This window comes from Lissotriton helveticus, chromosome 1_1 (assembly GCF_964261635.1).
Source record: "Lissotriton helveticus chromosome 1_1, aLisHel1.1, whole genome shotgun sequence".
Taxonomy (NCBI): domain Eukaryota; kingdom Metazoa; phylum Chordata; class Amphibia; order Caudata; family Salamandridae; genus Lissotriton; species Lissotriton helveticus.
The window spans coordinates 1,746,269,120-1,746,296,683 of record NC_136057.1 but is presented as its reverse complement, the minus strand read 5'-3'; the positions used below and the strand labels follow the sequence as shown (position 1 = coordinate 1,746,296,683).

Here is a 27,564-nt window from a genome sequence, read left to right as displayed (position 1 = left end):
ACAGACTGTTCGCATAATCCAGATGGGACGTGATTAATGCATGAACCACAGTTCTCCGTGAGTCAAGTGGAAGAAAAGGGAAGATTTTTTTAATCATGCGCAGTTTACCAAAACATGCTGCTGAAACTTTATTAATTTGGGTCCTACAGGACAAGACATTATCGAATTGAAAACCCAAATTCCGTGCGGATAAGACCGGAACTGGGGCAGGGTCTAATTCGTCAGGCCACCATAATTTAGCCAGGGAGGAGATTTTTGATTAAAAAATAAGACCTCGGTCTTATCCGCATTAAGTTTCAGGTTGTTGGTAGTCATCCAGGAGGAGATGTTAACCAGGCATTGTCGAAAATTGGACAAATTGCCTTCAGAGTGATCTCTAAATGAAAACACAAGCTGAGTGTCGTCAGCATGAGAGATCACTCTGACCCCCCAGGATTCAACCACATCCGCCAAGGGAGAAAGGTAAACGTTGAAAAAAAGGGGGCTAAGTGCCGAATCCTGCGGAACGCCACATAACAAAGGGTTCGAGGCATGTGGGCTGCTAAATTCATATCTATTGCATAGATTGCCGCCTAGTGTTGGGTCCGGATGATTGCACATTGTTGTCCTGGAAGAGTCTTCGAAGTATCACAAGATAGGTGGCTCCTCCCCTGGACTACAGTGCGCATGGGCATCGACTCCATCCCCAGATTGTTTTTTTCCGCCATTGGGTTCGGATGTGATTTCGACGTCTCCGTGTCGGAATCGAAAAACGTACTTCTTTAAGGCCAAAAGGCCTTCGTTACCTGCATCGGTATTGTTCGCGTGCGGTCTCGAGCATCATCCGACTCTTCGAGTCGGAATTCTGCGGAGTCAAGTAACTCTTCGGACATCGAGGCCCTCTCGTCGCAGCAAGAGCCCGACGCACTTATCATGGAGGGGAGTCCGTTCAAGTTCTGCCCCGTCTGTGGATCCAAATATCCACATATGGACGTGCATCCAGTCTGTAACAAATGCCTCTCGCCGGACCACAACGAGGCCAACTGCATGGCCTGCTCTAAGTTCAGGTCAAAGAAAACGCTCAAGCTTCGCCGCGCGGCGCGCCTCGAGGCCCAGCGAGCGGCTCTGGCACCCGACGACATATTCGACCCCGCAGAAGACTGCCGAAGCCATCATCTTCAGATTTCACCACCGTCGACGGAGGTCGAGGCCGATCCCTAAGAACACGTCGAAGGACAGGGCCAAGACCTTGAATACGTCGAGGAGGTAGGGGACGACGAAGAAGTTTATGGGGCCGCGGAAGATAGCTCGGAGGAAGAGCTATGCCCCGAAAGTTACATGGCTCAGGTCACGGGATCGCCACTCGGCCTTACCCACGACCCTGCACCGCTATCCCCGGCCCCGCCTTCTGGCCCGGCCACGGACGCACCAGTGGAGCCGCCATTGCACGTATCAAAACCGAAAACGAAACCTTCGGAATCGACGACACCAAAGATGGCCGAAATCCCACCAAAAACGAAACCGAAACCTTCGGATCCAACCACACCTAAAATGGCCGACGTCCCAACAAAAATATCGAAGCCTGCTCCCTCATCGACTCCGTCGCCCTCCGGCCCTCCGAAGTCGAAGAAGGCTGTCGAGTCGACAGCGCCGCAGAAGGTGGCCAAGGACCCGTCCTCGAAGAAGGTCGTCCATCCCATGTTGAGCACAGTTGCTCCGGCGCGGTCCGCTAAGGCTGTTGACACGCCTTCGGACGCGACTGCGGCGCCGACAAGCAAACGCACTGTCGAAGCGAAGTCAACTAAGAGCCACGACCCGAAGGCCGGAGGCACTACGCATCGGCACAAGGATGCCGGATCTGCAGCAACGGCGCCGGCGCCTAAGCCTACAACGGAGCCGAGAGCCGTTGGAGCCGAAGATTCGTCGGCGGCATACTCGTCAACACCGAGGTCCTCCGACGCTGCCGAACATCGGGCATCGGTTACCAAACCCTCCGCTTCCTTCACAAAACAGGTCACCGACTCCCTCAAACGTATTCGGGAGAAGACTTTGTCGTCAACGGCTACCACGCCGTCGGCTCCGACACCGGTGGACACACCTGCGAAGACTTCGACCAAGCTTCTCTACACTCTGCCACCGAAGGTGGCACCGAAGGCATTTGCAACCAGATCGGTGCCGAAGATTACTGACACGTCAGAACCTTCCACGCAAAGTGGCCGATTGGATCGACATCCGGCCTCAGAAGAACAATCTGAGCATTACATCGATGCCGTAACGGGGAAATTGACCCTCTATAAAAGAAAGATAACTTCCCAACCATTGGAATCCTATGTCATTCCACTAAAAAAGAAAAGGCCGGCACAGGACATTCCTGCCCTTGTTGAACCTATTCAGCCACCACCAAGGAGGAGTCCATCACCTTCCCCCAACCAGTCAGGGGGATAAGATGATAACCAGGATGACCAGTACAATTTCCCAGCTGACAATGACCCTGATGGTCAACAGGACTCATATGACGACACTGGTGACCAGGGAGGACATCGGGTGGTACAGGACCCACAGGGGTTTGGTGCACGTACATCACCAACTGAGGATTCCGCAGCATTTAATGCTTTGATAGAGAGGGCAGCTGCAAATCATGATGTGGACATGCATGCTGACCCGGTGGAGGAAGATTTTTTGTTTGACACTTTCTCTGTCTCAGAAAGAACAGTTAAGACACTTCCTATGCTGAAAGGTGTCCTTAAGCATGCCCCAGAGATCTTTAAGGAACCTTCCAGGGCGAGAGTGGTGAACCCACGTATCGAAAAGAAATACAGGCCAGCACCTGGGGACCCTGCATATATTCGGGGACAGTTGCCTCTGGATTCGTTGGTGGTTGCCAATGCCCGCAAGAGGGCAAGCTCCCAAACAACGGGTGACGCTCCTCCCCCAGACAAGGAGTCGAAAGTGCTTGAGGCATCGGGCAAAAGGGTGGCTGCGCAGGCTGCCAATATCTGGCGTATATCAAACACACAGGCACTATTGGCACGATACGATAGGGCGCATTACGACACCCTAGAACAGCTCCTTCAACACCTACCTGATGAGTTTAAGGAGGCAGCCGAAATGCTCATACAAGATGGAAAGCTCATCTCAAACGCTGCAATAAAGTGTGCACTTGACGTGGCTGATACAGCGGCTAGGGCGATTAACACTAGCGTCATGTTAAGGCGACAAGCATGGCTTCGCATATCAGGATTTAAACCTGACATTCAAACAACAATACTCAACCAGCCCGTTAATCCTGACAGACTGTTTGGACCAGATGTTGACACCACCCTCGAAAAAATTAAAAAGGACAATGAGACAGCTAAGTCCATGGGGGCGCTTCAGTCTCAACAATTCAGGGGGAGCACTTTTCGTCGCTCAGGAGCACGTGGTGTTACCAGAGGACACTTGGGTCAACAGACACAATTCACGAAAGGTGGTGCACAATCCTCGTACCCCAAGCAGGGTAGAGGGGGTTACAGAGGTAACAGTGCCAAGGGCAGAGGCAGAGGCAACACCAACTCCCGTTCCTCTGCCGCCAACAAACAGTGACTCTGTCACTGCCCCCGACCATCCAACACCTGTCGGGGGGGGAGACTCCAGCAGTTCCTGCCAGTCTGGACATCCATCACCACAGACAGGTGGGTAAGACAGCTTATCCAGTACGGTTATTGTTTGGAGTTAACATCAACTCCACCCACCATTCCCCCAAGACAACGTCCTATGTCGGCAGAGCACTTGCACTTATTGCAGCAGGAAGTTGTGGTGATGCTGCAAAAAGGCGCAATCGAGCTCGTACCAGTGGAGGAGGAAGGCACAGGGGTCTATTTCCTGTACTTCCTTATCCCAAAAAAGGACGGATCCCTCAGACCCATTCTGGATCTACGCCCCCTCAACCTGTATATACTGTCAGAACACTTTCACATGCTTACACTGCAGCAGATTCTTCCCCTGCTGAACCAAGGGGACTTCCTAGGAACCTTGGACCTCAAGGATGCTTATTTCCACATACCACTCCACCCATCCCACAGAAAATACCTCAGGTTCACCATTCAAAACAGGCACTATCCGTTCAAAGTCCTACCCTTCGGAGTGACCACTGCCCCCAGAGTATTTACAAAGTGTCTGGCGACAGTTGCGGCGCACCTCAGGAGGCAGAACATACATGTCTACCCATACCTAGACGACTGGCTCGTTCAAGCAAAGTCGGAACAACAGTGCGCCGCAGACATGTCCCACACCATTCACCTCCTTCACAGTCTGGGGTTCTCGCTAAACTACCCAAAGTCGCACCTTCAACCAGCACATGTGCGGCAGTATCTGGGTGCGACAATAAATACCCTGACTGCTATGGCTCAGCCAAACCCGGTCAGGATCGACAACATTCAGTCGCTGATCCAGAGGTTCAGACCGCAACACTCCCTACCAGCGAGAGTGTTCATGCAGTTGATAGGCATGATGGCCTCCTGCATCTTCATAGTCGCGCACGCAAGGTTGCACATGCGTCCGCTCCAAGAATGCTTGGCAAATCAGTGGACACAGGCTCATGGACAACTGACAGACCTAGTATTGGTGACCGGTCGGGCATACAACACTCTGCATTGGTGGAATCCACACAACCTTTGCAAGGGACGACCGTTCCAAGAGCCTGTGCCACAGATTATCCTAACAACGGACGCATCTCTCCAAGGGTGGGGAGCTCATGTGCTCCACTACACGGTGCAGGGACTGTGGTCAACCTGGCGATCTGGCTCCTGAGGTCCTAGTTTGGCTACCTCAACCTGCCTCCAGAATGCATGGATATCATACGAGAGGCAAGAAAGCCCACTACCAGAGCTTGCTATGCAGCAAAATGGAAGCGGTTTGTCATTTACTGTACAGAACACAATATCAACCCGCTAGATGCATCCATTCCTAACATCATCTGCTATTTGTTACATCTTTACAAATGCAATCTAGCGTACGCTTCCATTCGGATACACTTATCCGCCATAGCGGCTTATCTCCAGAACAGACAGCATCTCTCTGTTTTCAGGGTGCCTGCCATTAAAGCCTTCCTGGAGGGACTGAAACGAGTCATTCCACCTAGAACACCACCAGCTCCAGTGTGGAACCTCAATGTGGTCCTCACTAGGCTGATGGGCCCACCTTTCGAGCCACTGCACTCCTGCGAACTTCAGTTCCTGACATGGAAAGTGGCATTTCTCATTGCTATTACATCGCTCAGACGTGTTAGTGAGCTGCAAGCGCTCACAGTCCAGGAGCCATTCATACAAATTCATTCAAACAGGGTAGTACTACGCACTAACCCCAAATTCCTTCCGAAGGTGGTGTCACAGTTTCATATCAACCAAACTATTGACCTGCCCGCATTCTTTCAAAACCCACAAACAGTAGCGGAAAGAATGCTTCATACATTGGACGTTAGGAGGGCGTTGATGTACTACATTGACAGAACACAACACTTTAGGAAAACACAACAACTTTTTGTTGCCTTCTCAGTACAGCACAAAGGCAACCCTATTTCCAAAGCAGGAATAGCCAGATGGATTGTTAAGTGCATTCAAATCTGTTATCAAAAAGCTAAACGTACTTTAACAATACCCCCAAGGGCGCACTCCACACGCAAGTTGGGGGCCTCCATGGCTTTCCTGGGGAACATTCCTTTGGAAGACATTTGTAGAGCAGCCACGTGGTCTACACCACACACATTTACCAAACATTACTGTGTCGATGTGCATTCCAAACAGCAAGCAGCTGTAGGACAGGCTGTTCTTAAAACACTTTCAGACTTCTGCAGCTGGCACGGGCAACCGCCCTTAAGGGAGGGACTGCTATGTATTCTATGCAATAGATATGAATTTAGCAGCCCACATGCCTCGAACTGAATATGCTACTTACCAGTATGCATCTGTTCTTGGCATGTAGGGCTGCTAACATTCATATCGCCCGCCCTCCTCCCCGGTGCCCGTAGCGGCTGCAGATACTCTCTTGCATTCAATCATTAGCATGGACATCCTTTACACTATTTCACACCATCTCTGCCACAATGGCTAAAAACAATCTGGGGATGGAGTCGATGCCCATGCGCACTGTAGTCCAGGGGAGCAGCCACCTATCTCGTGATACTTCGAAGACTCTTCCAGGACAACAATGTGCAATCATCCGGACCCAACACTAGGCGGCGATCTATGCAATAGATATGAATGTTAGCAGCCCTACATGCCAAGAACAGATGCATACTGGTAAGTAGCATATTCATTTCTCTGCAGAAGCATAGGGCCGGAGGAAGACCTGCTGGGCTCTGTCTCTTAGGAAGGATCTCACCCACGCCAAAGGCGCCCCCCCCCCCATGCCAGTATCTCGAAGGCAGTCCAACAGTATGTCGTGTGAGACAGTATCGAAGGCCGCGGATAGGTCGAGGAGGACCAACATGGCCTCCTCGCCCGCATCCACGCATTCTCGAATAGCCTCCGACACCTCCAGAAGTGCAGACTCAGTGCTAAAGCCGGGCCTAAAGCCCGACTGGTAATCATGAAGAAGTTGATTCGATTCCAGGTGTTCCGCGAGCTGCTCCTGCACCACTTTCTCCAAGATTTTCGCAGGCTTAGGGAGGAGTGAGAGAGGCCGATAATTACTAAAGAGAGTTGGGTCGGCATCAGCCTTTTTCAGGATAGGAATCAACATGGCCTGTTTCCAAAGAGAGGGGAATAGGCCGGAAGCTAGTGAGAGATTCCAAATCTCAAGAAGTGGATTAAGCAGCAGGGGAGCCAGATTGCTTAGTACTTGGGCAGGGTCAAGAGGAGAACCTGATTTACATCGATGTAACAAAGTCTGTACATATTCCGCTGTTAGGGGTTTAAATGAAACAAAAGTGTCCTTGTGAGTAATTTTGGGAACAGATGGTACGGAAACCCTAATCTGATGAAATGTGCCCGTAATCTTGATAATTTTATCGTGAAAAAAATCTGAAAGACCATATCAAAGGGACTGACTAGGGACAATCGGACAGACCACGGCAGGGGGATTGGAGAATTCTTTAATGATGTTAAATAGGGTCTTGGATGAATTCTCAGCAGCCTTGATTTTCTCTACAAAATGGTCCTTCATAATAGTACTTTTGAGTCTATGGAAATGCTTGAGAGCAGTTCTATTAGTAGTTTTAGCGACCGGATCATATGACCGTCGCCAAATGCGTTCCAATTTCTTGCACCTACTTCTTTCCTCTCGTAGTTCCGGCGAGAACCATGGGGCCGAACGCTTAGATCTTAAAGAAGCAAGAGGTACCATAGGGGCAATAAGATCAATCGCTGAGGAAAGACAGGAATTAAATTTGGATACGTCGATGTTTAGATCGTTAGTGAGCTGCCCTATCGGGGTAGAAAAGATAGGCTCAAGTGCCTCACAAGTGATCTTGTGCCATTTTCTCTCAAGGTCTCTGATTTTAGAAGAGACCATAGGAGGTCGGGCACAGCCAACTCAAAAGGAATTAGATAATGATCAGACCAGGTGAGGGGTAATGAAGGTAGTGTGGTAAGACCGGGAAGGTTCGAGAAAACGAGATCAAGAGTATGGCCAGCAGAATGTGTGGGTCCCCGTACCCGCTGGGTAAGATTAAGGCCATGCATAGAGTCTAAAAAATTGCTGGCTCGTGTACAAGTGCTCACATCTGCATGAAGATTGAAATCGCCTAGTACTAAAAAATGAGGATGCTTTAACGATAGATCCGCTATCGTAGCCAAGAGAGTGGCAAGTGGAGATGTCACAGCCCCAGAAGGATTATAAGGCACAACGCTTACACGTTAAGAATACATTTGTTTGGTCAACCCAGCCGAGGGAGTCCCGGCCCTACTGGCGCTGTGCGATAGGCACGGCCAGGCGTCAGGGTACACCCTGAATTGGTCCAAGTCTATACTGTACGTACTTAAGGGCCCGAACCCACTTCTGCCTGACGACTGCCCCCTGACAGTGACAACCACCTCCTTTAAATATTTGGGAATTTTCGTTACCGCTGATGCCGCTGACTTTTATACTAAAAACCTGCTACCACCTCTTGTGCGCTTACGTGCAGACATAAGATACTGGGCGACTCTACCGTTAACCCTCCTTGGGCGAGCGGCACTGTATAAAATGATGGCACTCCCGAGGTTTCTGTATGTGCTGGAAAACTCTCCATATATAGTACACCAGCGATACTTTAAGCAGGTTGCTGCACTGATCTCCAGCTTGCTATGGAGCAATGGCCCAGCAAGGATATCACAGGAAAAACTGGTGAAAAGCTGGTATGAGGGAGGGATTGCGTTACCCAATCTCCAGCTATATTATTGGGCATCCCAACTTAAAATAATTAATCATTGGATACACACCCCACGGGAGGACCCCGCATACAAGGCTGACTGGGCACAACTGGGGACAGACGGCATGCTTGCAGTATTGTACACTCCGTCGCGTGTGAGGGGCCTACTCGGCCCGACATTCCATACAGCGACACTATGGCACACAGCACAATCCAGACTGGGCTGGAGGGGGAAGATAACCAAGATGACGCCACTGTAAATGTAAATGTATTGCGACTTATATAGCGCACGTATCACCCGAAGGCATCAAGGCGCTTGCTTAGGGAACCCGTCCTGGTATTCCCCTGTGAGATACCCCGGCAGGGTATCCACAAGGTGAAAGCCAGGCATCCCACCGCGAGGGGCCGTAGTGGAGATTAAGCAAGCTATTGCCCAGAGTCGCAGAGTGTGACCCCGTGAGTCGAGTAGGCACCGGAGCGAGAATTGTCGAGTCCGTGGAATTTTTGAGCACGAGACCCGCCGAGGCGGGGAATCGAACCCTGGTCCACGGCCGATCTCAGCTTCCAGGTCTGCCGCCTCTAACCACTGAGCCACGCTTCTCCACTGTGGGACACTGCAGCGCTGGGTAACCTGCGGTCCTGTAAGGGCTTCACGCAATGGGACCGCATCGGGATCTCAGTGGTTGGAGACCTCTGGGACAAGGGCGAGGTGCTTCCATTTACGCAACTCCAACACCAATATAGCATGGGCTCCGCTGAGGCATTCCGATATGGGCAGATCAGACACGCTCTAATGCAGGCAATTCCACCTGAAACCACACTCCCTGACTCGTCACCCCTAGAGGACAGGTTGCCGACGGAATTTATGGAGCAAAAAGCGACCTCTCTCACTTATAAAAAACTGCTCAATAACCTGCCAGAGCCCACTCGGACACTTAAGGACCGGTGGGTTGAGGAACTTGGGGAGATGGATGACACGGAGTGGAACGAGGCCCTTGCATCACCACGAGAGGTGGGCATATCGGCAAGGTTTCGTTTGGTACAACTCAAGATCTTGCATCGCACCTACTACACCAGAACACTTCTCCACAAAATACACAGGGCGCCACACCCTTACTGCCTCAGGGGATGCGGGGAGGAAGGTACTCTGTTTCACACACTGTGGGAATGTCCTCGAATCCAAGAAGTGTGGAGACAGATCATGCGCACAGTCTCTCAGGCCATTGGAGTGTCGGTCCTACCTGTACCCCGTACATGCCTTTTGAACGTCTGGGACCCTACTGACTTGAACAGGTATGGCCAGCTGTGGGTTACTTTAGCTGTGACCGTGGCAAAGCGTGATATCGCCCAAAAGTGGGGTGCCCCGGACCTACCTACGGTGGCTGGCTGGACCAGATATATGGACCTCCTGATGGTGAAGGAAAGGGCAGTTTATGTGTTACGGGCCTGCCCCCGTAAATGGAATAAGATTTGGTTGCCGTGGAATAAGTATAGGGGAGAGCCGTGTGCACCCTTACCGGAGGGTGAGGATTCGGACTCCGATGAGGACGATGAATAAACTGTATGGGTGCGTGCACTATGCATGGGGGTATGTGGGGAGGGACCGGGTGATGTAGCCTACCGTTGACTGTGAGACTATATACTTCATTGTCGAGTGACGACTTTAGTTGGGTTCTATAGTTTCTTTTGTTGTTTGCTATACGTTGCAATTGTTAGGGTCAAGTGATTAAGCCTAATAATACTCTGCCTCACCGTTACCATCAGGGTATGGAGTTGAACGCTTTCTATGTAGTATTTGCTTCTGACAATCTCATGCCATACTCAAGATGTCAAACGATATATGTTGTATTACGATCTATCTTGTCATTTGTTCCTACTTATGCAAACAATAATCTCCGAACGTGCAATGTATATGTTATTGGAATTATGTATCCTGTATTCCTGACAATAAAGTTTAAAAAAAAAGAATACATTTGTTAAGTAAGGACATACTCAATTGGTGAGTTCTAGGACAGAATTATAAAATGTAGAAAGACGTATTAAAGAAACTCAAAGGATATAACGTATTGTAAAGTGCAGATGCATAAAGGCATTGTATTTAAGGCTTTTAGCAATCTGACAATACAGAATTATGGGCGAATTCAGAAATATTCTAAGTCTCAATGAGCAGAAAAATCAGTACAAAATTGGACAGCTTCCCTAGTAGCATCGGAAAGTCATATGGCTGGCCCTCAATTTTGAGTATTTAGATAGGATATCTTCTCATAGACTAATGTTAAAAGTGCAGATTCATCGTAGTGAGGGCAAAAGTCTACTATATCCATCAAATCAGAGCACAGCAAATTAGAGCATCATACTGCCTTATCACCTAAACACTAGCCCACTACATGAATATCGATTTAATCCATTCTATACTAACATCATCCAGAGATTGCAGAACAAACTTGTAACAAAACAGGGAGCGATTATGAATGAGTGCAATACTGCAAGCATTTGGCAGAAACCTTAAATATTGTTAACATTACCGAGCCTATCCTAGAAAGATTTATTCGAGAACAACTTCATTTGGAAATAAACAAATGTGACTTTGCTTGACTGTGTGCAGCAGAAATAAACTGTGAACGTGCAGGGTGAGACATTTGTTTTGAACAAGATGGCGTTAAGGCCTAGTAAGCATAAGCTACGAAAAGGCAATTTAACAGGTTATAGCAAACATTTTTGTAATGCAGTAGCATCATGTACATGTATACTTGTACATCTGAGTGTAGATCCATAATCTCCACATCATTGGTAATGCACAAAAACTCACACAATGGTGCATGAGATCTTGATGAGGAGTTTTGAAAATACCTTCACACAAACAGTCCATTGTTGACTTGTTGTAGCCAAATATATTTTTTCAGCTGGGCTGGACACCACAGACTGTTTAGGGCATGCTATGGGCATTGGTGTAGTGTGTCATTTTTAATGCCTGGATGCGTACTTTCGTTACCTGACCTGAAGTCACCGTGTAATTTCCTCCACTTTGCTGTGGGGCAGGAAGACCTCAAGTTAGTGGTCCTGTCATTCAGCCTCACCTCGGCGCCCAGGGTATTTACAAAGTTGATGGCATTGGTTGCAGCCTATCTTCAAAGTCAAGAATCTTTCCATACCTTGACAAATGTCTGTAGAAGGCGGTCGTGTCACATGTTGCATCAGGCCATCTGCGGACGACCACCTCACCCCTATCTTCTCTAGGCTTATCCATCAACAAGCTGAAGTTTAGCTAGCGCAAAGGATTTCATCTATAGGGGCTGTCCTGGACACGGTTGCATTAAGGCTTTTCCGACTGCAGCGTGTTTGGAACATTCAGGACATGATCTTCATGTTTTGGTCTTGGCCCTTTTATTCCAGCTCGAACGGTTCTGAGGTTTCTTGGTTTCTTGGCCTCTTGTATCGTGCTGGGTGTAATGCTGGTTACCACATGAGGGCGTAGCAGTGGAACCTCCGCCTTCAATAGGCTCAGTACTGCGGGTCGCTATTAGGCAACATATGTGTTTCAGATAAGGCCCCAGGACCTTCAGTGGTGAATGAAGGATTCCAACCTGACTTGTGGTAAGTAGGTCTAGTTGCCCCATCCATAGTTCACACTGGTGACAGATGCCCTCACTATGGCATGTAAAAGCCCCCTGGGTGAGGTATAGATCAGAGGCACCACATCAGTCTGCTGGAACAGCATGCCTTCGAGTGGCTCGCAAGCACTTTCTATCTACCATCAATGGTAGTCCCAAGGAAGTTCTGACTGACAAAATAAATGCCATGTGATACTGCAACAGACAGGGCGTTTGTGCTCACATGTGCTGTGCTGAAGGTGCGGAGGCTGTGGCACTGGCTGGATCTTCATGAAAGTTTTTTGACTGTAAACCAACTGGCAAGGTCCCTAAACACAAGGGCAGACGAGCAGAGCAGGTACCATCTAACTAGCTACAAATGTCATTTGCACCCAGAGGTAGCTCAAGACCTATTCACCCAATGGCTTATGCCTAGAGTAGATCTTTTAGCAACCTCAGAGAATGCTGACTGTCAACCTTTTTGCCCTGTAGAGATTCCACCTCAAGGTACCCTTGGAGTTGTGTTCTGCTTTTTGTAACCCTATAGTCTCCTTTATACATTTCCATCTCTGCCACTGCATCCCCAGATTCTGATCATGGTTGGGAGGGACTGGCCTCAAGTGATCTCAATAGCCCCGTAATGGGCTACAAAAGTCTGTTAATCCGACCTGTTGAGTCTGAGTGTCTGCCTCATGCTCCTTCAACAACCGGCATGGTGCTACACTCAAACCTCCAGAACCTACATCTCCATGCATGATTTGTGGAACCAAATGAGAGGATTTGAACTGCCTGCAGAGGTGGTGGACTTGAATTTTGGCTGCTCGCTCCCAAGCCACAAAAGTAGCAATGTTTTTTTCTGATGCGAGGACCATCTGCTCAAGCCACTTGAGGCAAAGCTAATTTATCCAGCATTGGGGTATCTTTCATAGATTCACATGCCTGAATCATTCCCTGTCGCCGAGGCGGGAGTCCCACGGTAAATACAAAAGTAGTGACAATGGTAAATAACAGTAGTAGGCCCCAAAGAAAAAGGCTTGAGGCCTAGATCTTAGTAGCCTATCTACATCATTATACTAAAAGAACCAAAACATTGGTCCCAACCAATCAGCTCTCAGCACCCTCTAGAACACTCTCAGCAGAGCCAGTTCTCCTCAGATTTTCACCGCATGTCGTGTGGAAGGGAGTCTCCCTGAGTGCCACTCAGTTTTTTCTTCATGTTGTCAGACAAGAAGGCCTTGTTCAAGCCCTGTAGAACCTGCGACAAGAATAGAGCCCATGTTGACGATCAACATAAGGACTAATACTGCCTCTACCCTAAACATGGGGGAAAAGATTGCAAAATTTGCCGTACCTTCCCTCCTAAAACTCTCAGGGATAGGGAGGCAAGAGTCCTGTTGTGGCTTAAATCTTCTTCGGCTGAAGATGATGATAGAGCCTCAACATCCAGCAAGAGAGCTAGATCACAGGGCAGTTCTTCAAGTGAGGGGAGAAAACACCTTAAATCCTCCCACTCTACTTCTGCCCATTCTCAGAGGTCTCACTTAACCTCCTCTGGGTCTGCGCAGTCTCCTCATGCTTCTGCTCTGAGGCAAGAGTCCTGTTGTGGCTTAAATCTTCTTCGGCTGAAGATGATGATAGAGCCTCAACATCCAGCAAGAGAGCTAGATCACAGGGCAGTTCTTCAAGTGAGGGGAGAAAACACCTTAAATCCTCCCACTCTACTTCTGCCCATTCTCAGAGGTCTCACTTAACCTCCTCTGGGTCTGCGCAGTCTCCTCATGCTTCTGCTCTCTAGGACTCTAAGAAACCATCTACTAAAACAGTGAGTAAAAGCCACTCAAAATCTCTGGCTTTCCCTCCTTCGTCGACGATTTCTGTCACTTCTTCTGCCCCTTCGTCGACGGAGACTATCTCAGCTACGTCTATCACATCTCCTATACTGTCGACGAGCATTACTATCTTGTCAAAAAAGACCATTGTCGAAGAATCGTCGACGAAGGCTTCATCGACGAAGTCCTCATCGAAGCACTCGTCGACGAAAGTACCGTCGACGAAGCCTCCACCGTCGATGAGAGATGTATCGTCGACGAAGACACAATTGCCTACTACATCCTCGACAAAGACACAGTTGCCTACTACATCGTCGACGACTGTCCCGTCGATGGCTGTCCTGTCGTCAAAGATCCCAAGTCCGTCGACGATGAACTCGTTGACGACACTAGCAAAGAACCCGTCGATGACAAGTCCATTGACAGAGAGCCCGTCGACGACCATACCATCAACAGTGGTTTTACCTGTTCCATCTAAGGCTTTGGTTGTGGTCCCATCTAATTCAACGCCTGTTCCTTCTAGGAGCTTTCAACTCAAAACATTTAAAAGACAGGAGTATTGCAAGATTTCACCTCTTACTCCGTCACATCTCCTGGAAACATGCGCAGGAAGAGGATGATGATTATGACGATGAGGAAGACGAAGGACCATTTGATACAGCTCATCATCCTTCTGAGCTGCATGTCAAATGTCAGGATGACGAGGAGGAGGATTACAACGAACAATATTATCAAGAGGACATTGTCGTCCCGCATTATACAGTATCATAGGCAAGCTCGCCAGTCTGAGACCAGCCATCTGCCTCCAAATCTTATTCAGGACTTGCAAGCCATGCTTGCAGATTATAGACAGCGGTTTCCCCCGCAGCAGGTTATTCCACAAACCCCACCTCCGCCTGTGACGGTTCCAAGTCCTTACCTCAACCTGAGGCTCCGGTCACAACGCCTCAATTTACAGAACCTCCTCAGGAACAACAGCCCCCGGACCCTCATCGGGGTCAAGTCACATCCTGTGATGAGGAAGTTGAAGAAGGTGAATTGCCATAGAACCCTCATGTTGATCCTTGGGATTCTTACATTATCCCTATGCCTTCACCACCCACTCCTCTGCCATCTGATTCGCCACCAGAGGATATAGGAGGATTTCACAATCTCATGCAGCGAGCTGCTGCTAGATTTCAACTAACGGTCACTGTTGAACAAACAGAAGGTTTCCTTCACGATTTTAAAGAGGAATCCAGGAATATTACCAGGGCCGTTCCTATAATTGATTATATATGGAACGAAGGTATCAAGATCATGAAGACTCCTGCATCTGTGCCTGCAGTACTTCCACGGATAGATAAGAAGTATTGTGCTCCGGCCAATAGTCCATCTTGTCTCATTGGACACCCCCCGCCAGATTCCGTCATCCCCCTGGCTGCCCAACAAAGATCTAAGAACCCGGCATCACCCATTACTACACCGCGGACAAGGAGGGGCGCCGTCTTGATCTGATTGGGAAGAAGTTTTCAACTATGGCAGCTGCTTCCATCAGGGCAGCTGCTTCCATCAGGGCAGCTAACTCCCTAGCGATCATAGGGCGTTATGTCCGCCAAATGTGGTCAGATATGGCTGGGCTGATTGACCTCATTCCTGAGGACAGAAGACAGGAAGCACGGAAAATCTTACTGGAGGGAGAACGTGCGGCATCTGAAACAATAGATTGCGCACTGGACATTGTTAATACAAATTTCAGTCAACTAGCTGGGGCAGCAGTACTCGGACGCCAGGGTTGGCTTAAAGCTACCACTTTCAGACCGGAGGTACAGACAAAAATATTGGACATGGCCTACGATGGCGAATTGTTGTTCGGAAAACACATCGATGAAGCCCTTCAGGCAATAAAAACCAATACGGATACTGCAAGATCCTTGGGCTTGTTGCAATACAAAGGTGGAACCTTCTGATGCGCTAGGGGGCTTGGTTTTTCCTCTAGAGGAGGATCCCAGACCCAGCAGAACAGACAATACCAGCCCAATATAGACATAATTACCAATCGTCATACCGGCAATCCAATACGGCTGGTTTCTCTCCCCAGGGAGGTCAGAAACAATCGCAAAATCAAGAGCGAGACTCTAACAGAAAACAGTTATCTCCGCAGGGCGCCAATCACAACTCTTCCCATTCCTGTGGGCACAAAAGTCTCATAATTTGTGGACAAGTGGTGAGAAATTACCTCCGATCAAAGGGTTTGTCACCAAGCCACCTACAACTCCGCCCAAGGGACCCCCTCCCCCTCGTCTTCACTTATTGTTCAAGGAAGCTTTTACAATGCTCCTCAAGAATGCTATAGAGAAGGTCCCAGCACATCAGAAACTGACAGGTTTCTATTCTTGTTCCTTCCTGATCAAAAAGAAATCAGGGGAATGGCGGCTGATCCTAGACCTTCACAACCTGAACAGATTCCTCAAAAAACCAGGATTTCGCATGGTCACACTTTCAGAGATCCTATGTCGCCTAAACAAGGAGATTTTATGGCTTCTCTGGACATGGAAGACGCTTACTTCCACATCCCAATCCATCCCAAACATCGCAAATATCTCCACTTCACTGTGGCTGGCGCCCATTATCAGTTCAAAGTGCTCCAGTTTGGGCTAAAATCGGCCCCAAGGATCTTCACAAAGTGCCTAGCTCCTGTAGCAGCAGCATTAAGATCCGGGGGAATCCAGGTATTCCCGTATTTGGACGATTGGTTAATCAAAGGTCCTTCAGAGCAAGCAGTCAAGATTGCCACTGCAACGTCTTTTCATCATTTCAACTCTCTGGGACTAACTGTGTACAAAAGCAAATCCCAGTTACGTCCAATGCAAGTCCTTCCATTTCTCTGAGCCCTTCTGGACACAGTCCAGTGCAAGGCATTCTTATCCCACGAACGACAGGTTCATCTTCAAAAGCTAGCAACTCTGATTTCAAGAAGAAAGTCAGTTTCTGTTCGCATGTTCGCTTCACTCCTGGGGATGTGCTCTTCGGCCATAAATATCATCCCGCTGGCAATACTCAGAATGAGACCTCTACAGGAAGAGCTGCACCTTCAGTGGCAGCAAGCCGTGGGTTCCTTCAACGACAACGTCAAAGTCACGCCACGCATGGTGAACGCTCTACATTGGTGGTCACAGATAGTCAATCTAGCTGAAGGACTCGCTTTCATACAGGATGTCCCAGATTTTGTTCTGACAACAGATGCCTCCATGGAAGGATGGGAAGGTCACCTCCAAGATTTACAGATACAAGGCAAGTGGTCTCAAGAGTACAGACAACAACATATCAACAGCCTGGAATTAAGAGCGATTTTTTTTGTCCCTGCAAGCTTTCCTTCCAAGGATTGCGGGTTCATCGGTACTGGTGCGAACCGACAATACCACCAGCATGTTTTACGTGAACGAGCACGGAGGGACAAGATCGACAACTTTGTCAAAAGAGGCTCAAGAATTGTGGAAATGGGATACACTTTACAACTGCTGGAGAAATGTGTCCAACTCCAACTAACAAAACACATTGATCAATTTGACCTCCTCAACCCTCATCAATCAGGTTTCAGAGCGAAACATAGCACGGAAACAGCTATGACACACATAATTGATGACGCCCTCCAAATTCTGGATCGCAATGAGTCCTGCCTCCTCATCCTTCTTGACCTCTCGTCAGCATTTGACACGGTCAAACATGAGAACTTGCTGGAGCTGCTAAATACTCGAATGGGGCTATCGGGAACGGTTCTCAAGTGGTTTTCGTCCTTCCTTCACAATCGGTCTCAGAGGTTCAAGATCGACAATGTGCTATCTACACCTATGCCTGCAGATCTAGGTGTTCCACAAGGATCCACCCTCTCCCCTACACTGTTCAACCTCGTTATGGAACCGCTCGCCACCTTGCTTCAAGCATCCAGTGTTCAATTCCATATGTACGCCGATGACACACAACTCTATCTAAAGTTACAATCCCCGGAAGATATCAAACATCTGAATTCCACGCTTATTAACACCCAATCTTGGCTGGCCAATAATCATCTCAAACTAAATGCTCTGAAAACTGAGTTCCTACTCATCTCACCCCCGGCGAAAACCTCCTCCGCCCAAACCTGGCTCAACAACCTAACAGCACTCAATGTCCAACCTACCATCGTGGACTCGGCGAAATCCCTAGGCATCACACTCGACGCCAAGCTCAACATGCAGCAGCACGTCAGCAAAGCCACAAAAGCAGCTAATTTCCAAATTAACACGCTGAGGAAAATTAAACCCTTCCTCCCGGCCAAAGACTTCCAAACTGCTGTACAAGCTTTAGTCATCCCTCGAATTGACTACGGAATTGCGGCCCTCAGCGGTCTCCCGCTATCCACAACAGCACCCTTAAGAGCCTCCCTGAACGCTGCCGCGAGACTCATTACTGGCTCTAGAAAGCATTCGCACATATCCCCAGACTTAAAGTCTCTAAAATGGCTGCCTTTTGAAGCCAGAATACAGCTAAAAATTGCAGTTATGACACACGCGGCCGTGCACCACAAGGCACCCAACTACCTCGCTCAAAAGCTGTCTATATCAGGAGGTTCGAGAACCAATAGGAGTACAAAAAATCTACTCCTGAAACCTCGTAGATTCCGGAAAGCGAAAACCTACAAGCGCTCCTTCTCAGGAATGGCACCCAGGATCTGGAATGCGCTCCCTCCTGAAACCAGGCTGATCTCCTCCACGGCACTCTTCAAGAAAGAGGTGAAAACCATCCTTCTGGCCAAGATCTCCTGATCGCTATAGATGTTGGTTCAGAGACTCTGCATTGTATCACTGCTCACCCTATCCCTTGGCACTACACTTTACCTGTAGAGTGGCACTACTACGCTACTCTCTTACTACCGACCAAGATATGATACACGTTGGTTTACTGATCCACCTGAACACCTCTGTATTGGGATCAATGACTTGTGCTGTCCTATATTACTTCCTTACCTGATTGTATATGGTTTGGTTTTATGTATGTTTTTTATTATCCATGTTATTACCATGTTATTGTTATTGTTACCATGTTATTGTTGTTTTATCCATGTTATTACCATGTTATTGACTATTATACTGTTCCCAGTATCTCTGTTGACTCCTACTGCCCCTACCCTGTCTTTGTGAAGCACTCTGATATCTGTAAGGATCCTGTTCGCGCTATATAAAACTTTGAATAAAAATAACTTAACCCTCGAAGCGGAACATGTCGGAGGCCTCCACAATACCCTGGCGGACACGCTCAGCAGGTCTCTATTGGACTGTCACGAGTGGGAGCTAGAGCACACTCAAGTGAACAGAGTGTTCCAAACTTGTTGCAAGCGGACATTGGATTTGTTCGCAACGAAGCACAACAAGAAATGCCGATATTACGCCAGCAGATATCCTCAACAGGGATCAAGAGGGAATACCCTGTCCATGCGATGGTCAGGGATTTGTGCTTACGCTTTTCCCCCAATACATCTTATCCCGAGGGTGTAACGCAAGATGAAATCGGAGGGCTACCGTCTCATCCTGATTGCACCCCGGTGGCCACGTCAGTACTGTTTCCAAGAACTGCTGTTACTATCCCAGGACCAGCCGATCCGTCTTCTTCAAACACCCACAATGTTGTCGAGGAACAAGGGTCAGGTGGTTCACCCAGACCCTCAGTCTCTAAATGTACACGCATGGCTCCTGATTTCCTATAATTTAAGGACCTTGACATCCCTCAGGACTGTCGTGACATCTCAACTAAGTTACGAGCTCAGAGCACAATTAAGACTTACCGTCTAAAATGGAAGAGGTTTTGCTGTTGGTGTGAGGCTAACAAGGTTCATCCGATAGACGCTCCTGCGGAACAAATTCTCCCTTATTTGCTACATCTGGTTAGGTCTAGACTCACTTTTTCATCAGTTGAAGTCCATTTAGCCGCACTTTCCAGATTCAGAAAAGGTGCTAAGCTTCCTTCTTTATGTTCATCCTCATTAATCAAACAGCTCATGAGAGGTCTTTTCCGAGCATTTCCTCCAGTGCGGCCTCCTCCACCGGAGTGGGAACTTAACATTGTTCTCATGCAGTTAATAAAACACCCATCGAGCCCATCCACAAGGCCGAGCTCAAGTTTCTCACGTGGAAAGTTGCTTTACTTCTAGCTCTAACATCTGCTAGAAGAGTGAGTGAAATTCAGGCTTTCACTATAAAGGAACCATTTTTACATTTCTCTCAGGATTATGTGACCCTCTGGACTAATCCTACATTCATACCTAAAGTGCTGTCACAGTTTCACCTCCGTGAACCGGTGAGATTACGGACTTTCTTTCCAAATCTGTCTACACCAGCAGAAAGAACCTTACATTCTCTTGACATTAAAAGATGTTTAAAGTTCTATCTACAAAGAACAAAGACCTTTAGAAAATCCGACCAGTTGTTTGTGACTTACGGACAAGCTACTCTGGGAACTGCAGGGAGAAAAAAGCCACAATTGCCAGATGGATAACATCTATAATCCATTTCTGTCATGACCAGACTAACAGGCCATTGCTAAGAAAAGTCAAAGCCCACTCCACAAGAACTGTGGCAGCGTCTACAGCTTTGTTTACTGGAGTGACTCTAGAAAATATCTGTTGTGCTGCGACATGGGAAAAATTTCCACACTTTCACGAGGCATTACTGCCTTAAATGTACATGTCAAGAGGATGCGGCGGTTGGACAGGCTGTCCTATGCCATCTTTTTCTTTGAGACCAGTTTTCAGGTACCTTTCGGTCTTTTAATTACTATCTATGGTTGTCATTGTTCATAATACACACACATTTCTGCGATTATAACATGTTCATTGTATATAATATGTGCATAATGCTTACATATCCATATAGTAATATTACTATGCATGTTTCTTTTCCTATTTATAGGTCATGCTTTTAACTTTGAAGGTTTGGTTTATTATACATTTTGTTAATTTCTGGATGCAATTGGGAGTTTATCAGCACAAGTCTCCCACCATCTGCAACCGACTGTATACTTGGTATACCGCTTGCTACTCTGATTCTGGCATGTGAATCTATGAAAGATCTGGATAAGAAATCAAGTTACTTACCTGTAACTACAGTTATCCAGCATTGTTATCTTTCATAGATTCACATGCACCCACCCTCCTCCCCGGAGAGTCGGTTCTCTATGTTTTTGGATACTTATTTCCCACTTGTGCTAACGAAAATCTGAGAACTGGCTCTGCTGAGAGTGTTCTAGAGGGTGCTGAGAGCTGATTGGTTGGGACCAATTTTTGGGTTCTTTTAGCATAATGCTAGAGGGTGCTGAGAGCTGATTGGTTGGGACCATTTTTTTTGTTCTTTTAGCATAATGATGTAGATAGGCTACTAAGATCTAGGCCTCAGGCCTTTATCTTTAGGGCCTACTACTGTTATTTACCTTTGGCACTACTATTGTATTTACCGTGGGACTCCCTCGGCGACAGGGAATCATTCAGGCATGTGAATCTATGAAAGATTCCAATACTGGATAACAGTAGGTTCGAAGCATTGGGGCTGCTGAATTCATATCTTAGCATAGATCGCCGCCTAGTGTTGGGTCCGGATGATTGCACGTTGTTGTCTTGGAAGAGTCTTCGAAGTATCACGAGATAGGTGACTCCTCCCCTGGACTACAGTGCGCATGGGTATTCTCTCCATCCTCAGATTGTTTTTTTCTGCCATTAGGTTTGGATGTTATTCCTCTACTCCAACTTCGGAACCAAAACTAAACAACTTTCTAAGGCCAAAAGACCTAATACCTCGACGGTATTGTTCTCGTTCGGTACTCCTTGACTCGATCAAACTTTCCATCTCGATCCGGTCGTCGACGTGGGCCATTGGGCCTTTCGACGCCACATGGGCCTGCTGTCGATGGAAAGGAGCCCGTTTAAAAGGTGCCCACAATGCCACTCTAAATTCCAACATACTGACAAACATACAGTATGCAACAAGTGCTTATCCCCAGAGCATAACGAGGAAAATTGTCCAGCGTGTGCTCAATTCCGCTCGAAGAAGACTATCCGGAATCGACGGGCCGCTAGGCAAGAGATGCAGCGGCAGGTACCGGAACCGGAGAACATCTTCGATGATGAACACAACCTCCCAGAAGTGGCAGACTCGGATCTAGAAATCGTCAGCGTTGAGGACCAGTCGGACTCCGATGACCAGATCACACTGGGGCAAAAAGTGAGTACACAGCCCCCAACCCCACTTATACCCAAAGACAAGGCTCCGGTCGAAGCATCGCCTAAAGGCCTTAGCCGAGATCGACAAACTCCTTCAGAGACCCCGCCTTACGGCTTGACTCCGAAGCCCAAACCCAGGCCTTCCGATAGCCCAGGAACGAGCAACACTTTTCCCAAAAAGGTTGTCGAACCGAAGAAGGTTGTCGAACCGAAGAAGGTTGTCGAACCGAAGAAGGTTGTCGAACCGAAGAAGGTTGTCGAACCGAAAAAGGTTGTCGAACCGAAAAAGGTTGTCGAACCGAAAAAGTTGTCGAGCCGAAAACTTTCGAGCCAAAGAAAAGCCTCGAACCAAAGAGGGTCGTCGATCCAAAAAGAACACTCGACCCGAAGAAGGTCGTAGAGCCTCAAAAGAGTGTTGATCCCCAAAAACGAGATCTCACTAAAAAGCCCGTTGAACCGAAAAAAGCCGTCGGCTCGACCAAGAACATCGAGCCGAAAAAGATCGTCGAGCACAAACACGCCCAAACACCCAAACGTATCGAACCGAAGACTCCGAAAAAGGTCTCCAAACCAAAAAAGACAGTAAAACAAACAAAAGCCGGCGACGGAAAAAGTCGTTGAACCGAAAAAGGTTGCCGACCCGAAACCAGCTGCAGTCGAGCCGAAAACAGCTCCACAGCCAAAGGCCCTCGAGCCAAAGACTCACAAACAAGTGACTAAGCCAAAAACATCCAAACAAGCCAAAAACATCGGCGCCAAAGCCACGGACAGTTGAGGAAGAACTCTTCCATCCTGATCCAGCGAGTGAGGAACAACCTAAACTGTATATAGACCCTGAAACAGGACACGTTCCAGTTTACCACCGGAAAAAGAGACCATTGGACACGGACACTCCTTCCCCTGTTCCTCCAAAGAGAAAAGACTTCGGAACATCTCCCTCAAGGCCTTTTACTCCTCCTCCTTTCTTTCCTAACATGCCCTTTGTGCCTTACTCTCCTACACATTCAGACTATGGTGAGGGTTACAACATGGGGGAAGATCCTCAGGATAATTTTGGAGAACCAGAGGATCATGATGCATAGGATGACACATGGGATGACCAGAATGATCCATATGAACCACAACCCATCCCTGACACCTCCCCATACCCTACAAAGCCGTCACCTACTGACGACCCCATTGTTTTTAACCAATTACTAGATAGGGAAGCAAAATACCATGGTGTAGACATGCACACTGACCCTATAGAAGATTTTCTATTTGACACTTTTCCTACTTCTGAAAAAAGTGTAAGGACACTTCCTATGTTAAAAGGGGTACTAAAACACGCGCCAGACATATTCAAAGACCCAGCCAGAGCGCGTGTTCTCAATCCCAGAATTGAGAAGAAGTATAAATCTGCCCCTACAGACCCTACTTATATTAAGTCCCAGTTGCCTTTAGACTCACTAGTTGTAGCAAACGCTCGAAAGAGAGCTAATTCACAGACAACAGGAGACGCTCCCCCTCCTGACAAAGAGTCTAAGATATTAGAAGCCTCAGGCAAAAGAGTAGCCTCAAAGGCTGCAAATTCCTGGAGGATTGCAAATACACAGGCTCTATTAGCACGCTACGATAGAGCACATTACGACCAACTTGAAGGTTTACTGCAACACCTGCCAGAACCTTTTAAAGCTAAAGCGAATGACCTCATACAGGAAGGCAAATTTATAACTAAAGCTTCCATTAAATGTGCGTTTGACGCAGCTGATACATCAGCCAGGTCCATTAATACTAGCGCATTGCTACGCAGGCATGCGTGGCTACCCCTCTCTGGTTTTAAGAACGAGGTGCAATCCACCATCCTCAACCAACCAGTTAACCAAGATTTCCTGTTTGGCCCTGCGGTAGATACCATCTTGGACAAAATGAAAAAAGATGCTGAAACTGCTAAGTCTATGGGCGCACTTCAGTTTCAACAACCAAGAAGTTCCTTTCGTCGCTTCTCCTTCAGAGGCTCAGGGAGAGGCAACACATCACAAACTTCCTCAACAATCAAAAGTAACACCCAGAGCTCCTTTAATAAAGGCTCAAACAGAGGGAGTTATAGAGGCAACAATAACAAAGGCAGGGGACGTGACGGCAATAACACCAGAACCTCCACCGCCACCAAACAGTGACTTGATCACACTACCTCCAGACCACTCAACACCGGTTGGAGGCAGAATACAACAATTCCTACCAGTCTGGACCGCCATTACCACAGACAGGTGGGTGAGACAAATTATCCAGTATGGTTACTGCCTGGAACTCACTTGTACTCCACCCAACATACCACCCAAACACCGTCCTATGTCCAAAGAACACATAATGCTGTTACAACAAGAGGTCACGTCCATGCTACAAAAGGGAGCCATAGAGCCAGTCCCTGTTCAACACCAAGGAACAGGAGTATACTCTCTATACTTCCTAATTCCCAAAAAAGATGGATCCCTCAGACCCATACTAGACCTCAGACCTCTGAACCAATACATACTCTCAGAGCATTTCCATATGATTACTCTATAACAAGTACTCCCGTTACTCCAGCAAGGCGACTTCCTTGCTACATTAGACCTCAAAGATGCATCTTTTCACATACCTATACATCCAGCTCACAGGAAATATCTCAGGTTCACAATTCAAAGTTCTCCCCTTCGGGGTAACTACAGCCCCAAGAGTTTTCACAAAATGTCTAGCAGTAGTAGCAGCACACCTCAGAAGACAACACATCCACGTGTTTCCATACCTAGACGATTGGCTCATAAAGGCCAACTCGTATGCGCAGTGTGCAAGCCATACGTCTCAAACAATCCAGCTGCTGCACAGTCTGGATTTTTCCATAAATTACCCAAAATCACATCTACAACCCTCCCACATACAGCAATATCTGGGAGCTACAATAGATACCTCAGTGGCAAAGGCATATCCAAATCCAGTCAGGATAGCCAACATGCAAACTCTCATCCAAAAGTTTCAGCCACAGCACTCTATGCCAGCTCGAGTGTTCATGCAGCTCATAGGCATGATGGTCTCCTGCATATTCATTGTCCCTCATACCCGACTTCAAATGCGTCCATTGCAAGAATGCCCAGCACGGCAGTGGAACCAAGCTCAAGGACAACTAAAAGACCTAGTGTTGGTAGACAGTCGCGCTTACAACTCTCTGCAGTGATGGAACCCACGAAATCTTTCCAAGGGGCGACTGTTCCAAGAGCCGGTTCCACAAGTAGTACTAACAGCGGCCGCATCACTGACAGGTTGGGGAGCCCACCTACTTCAATACACAGTCCAAGGGCTCTGGACAGTCAAACAGAAGACACTGCATATCAACCACTTAAAGTTGCTAGCAGTATTTCTGGCACTGAAAGCATTCCAGAAATACTTGTGCAACAAGGCTGTGTTGATCCGGACGGACAACATGACAGCCATGTACTACATCCAGAAACCAGGAGGGACACACTCTCCACAGCTGTCTCACCTAGCACAGAGCATATGGAGGTGGGAAATTCCAAAACACATTTTTCTCCTCGCAGAACACCTGCCAGGGAAAGACAATCAAATAGAAGATCTGTTAAGCAGACACAGCCAACAGCTACATGAATGGGAGATTCACCCTCAAGTTCTCCAACCATTCTTCCAAAAATGGGGGCATCCAGAGATAGATCTGTTTGCCACAAAAGAAAACTCAAAATGCCAGTACTTTTCCGCCAGGTTCCCACACCCGTTGTCTCAAGGCAATGCGATATGGATGAACTGGTCAGGCAGATTTGCGTATGCTTTTCCACCAGCCCCACTGATTCCGCTGGTGGCACGCAAACTACACCAACAGTCACTCACAATGATCCTGGTTGCTCCTACATGGGGAAGACAGCCATGGTGCACAACGCTCCTGGAACTTTCAGTAGTTCCCCATCAAAGACTGCGCCTCTCGCCACATCTTTAACTCAGAACCATGGAGAAATCAGGCACCCAGATCCCAATCAGATGAACCTAGCGATCTGTCTCCTAAAGTCTTAGAGTTCGGATACCTTAACTTGCCTCCAGATTGCATGAACATTATCAAGGAAGCAATCATATCACCCGCCCTCTTCCCCGGTCACTGTCACAGCTGCAGGATTCTCTTCTTTACAATACATTTGCATGGCCATCTCTTACTTTACTATACTCCATCTTTGCCTCAATGGCGAAAAACAATCTGAGGATGGAGAGGATGCCCATGCGCACTGTAGTCCAGGGGAAGAGTCACCTATCTCGTGATACTTCGAAGACTCTTCCAAGACAACAACGTGCAATCATCCGGACCCAACACTAGGCGGCGATCTATGCTAAGATATGAATGTCTAATTACAAAAAGGGGGTGGTGATGGACAGAGTATCTGAGTTAATCAGAACACTCCTACCCAGTCAACAGATCAGGGCTTGATCCATCACCGTTTTTTAGCTCACTGCACCATCCCAGTTCAGAACCTGGCTATATGCAAATTAGTCTGTCCCTGGCCCATGCATCATGGGAACAGGGCAGACCAAACTACCAAGCCAATTCTTCACTGGAAAGGAAACAAGCTTCCGGGGACCGGTTTCTGGCATTACAGCCGTCTTCGGCCCGGCTTGCTTGAATCCTGATGGTGCAATGAGCAAGGGACTCATGTCTGAGCATACCCTTCCACACTCATGGCGGCCAAAATAATTACAAAAAGGGGGTGGTGATGGACAGAGTATCCACCCCTTGTTGTAAATAAGATATGAATGTCAGCAGCCCTACATGCCAAGAACAGATGCATACTGGTAAGTAGCATTTTCCTTACAGGTAAGTAACTTGTTTTCTTATGTTCTTCTGTTTGCCCTATGTTTGGCCAGGTAAGGTCTTGCTTCGGGCACCATTAAAAGTTATTTGTCAGCCTTGTCTGCATTTCTACTTTTACCTGATCAGCCCTCTCTGTTTGTCACTAGTTTAAAAAAGTTTTTTAAAGGGTTTACATATGTTTCCTCCTGCATCTTTTGTTAAGCCATTATGGCACCTTAATTTAATTCTCCTTGTGCTTGCCTTTTGGGCCTATGTACACCTATTCTTTGAGGCTACTGCCGCTTAAAACGGTCTCCCTCATTGCAGTTCCTTCCATTGGCCACATTAGTGAACTGCAGGTGTTGTCAATTCTACCACCATATACCACATTCTCTCTGGACAAGCTGGTGCTTTGACTCCAGCATAATTCTTTATAAAAATTGTCACCTTTCAATGTTAGGCAGTCTATCACACTCCCCACTTTATTCTATCCACCACATCCCTCTAGGGAAGAGAGGTGGTTGCAACCCCAAAAGAGCTATCCATGTGGATCATTCTTTGAATAACAAGCCTCCTGAGGGCATTAGCTAACTCAATCAAAGCTAAGGCCATCACTAAGGCCTTCATCTAAGGGAGTGTTCCGGGGATGGACGTCTGCCAGGTGGCTACATGGGCCTCCGTCTATTTCCAAGCTTGTCCTGCAGGATTTCCTGGTGTAATGTTCACCCTTTATTCCCTCCACCTTTTTGGGGATGAGGGTGGTACCCTTTTGGTATCTTCTCAAAAGGTGAGGAATCTGCGATTTAGAA

At 47.8% G+C, this 27,564-nt stretch overlaps 1 protein-coding gene across 3 annotated transcripts in view; it reads left to right on the top strand.

The window, feature by feature from the left end:
* Nucleotides 1–27,564, top strand: part of ATG4D (autophagy related 4D cysteine peptidase) — a 119,083-nt gene that overhangs the window by 63,058 nt on the left and 28,461 nt on the right. The gene's annotated exons all lie outside the window — the stretch shown is intronic.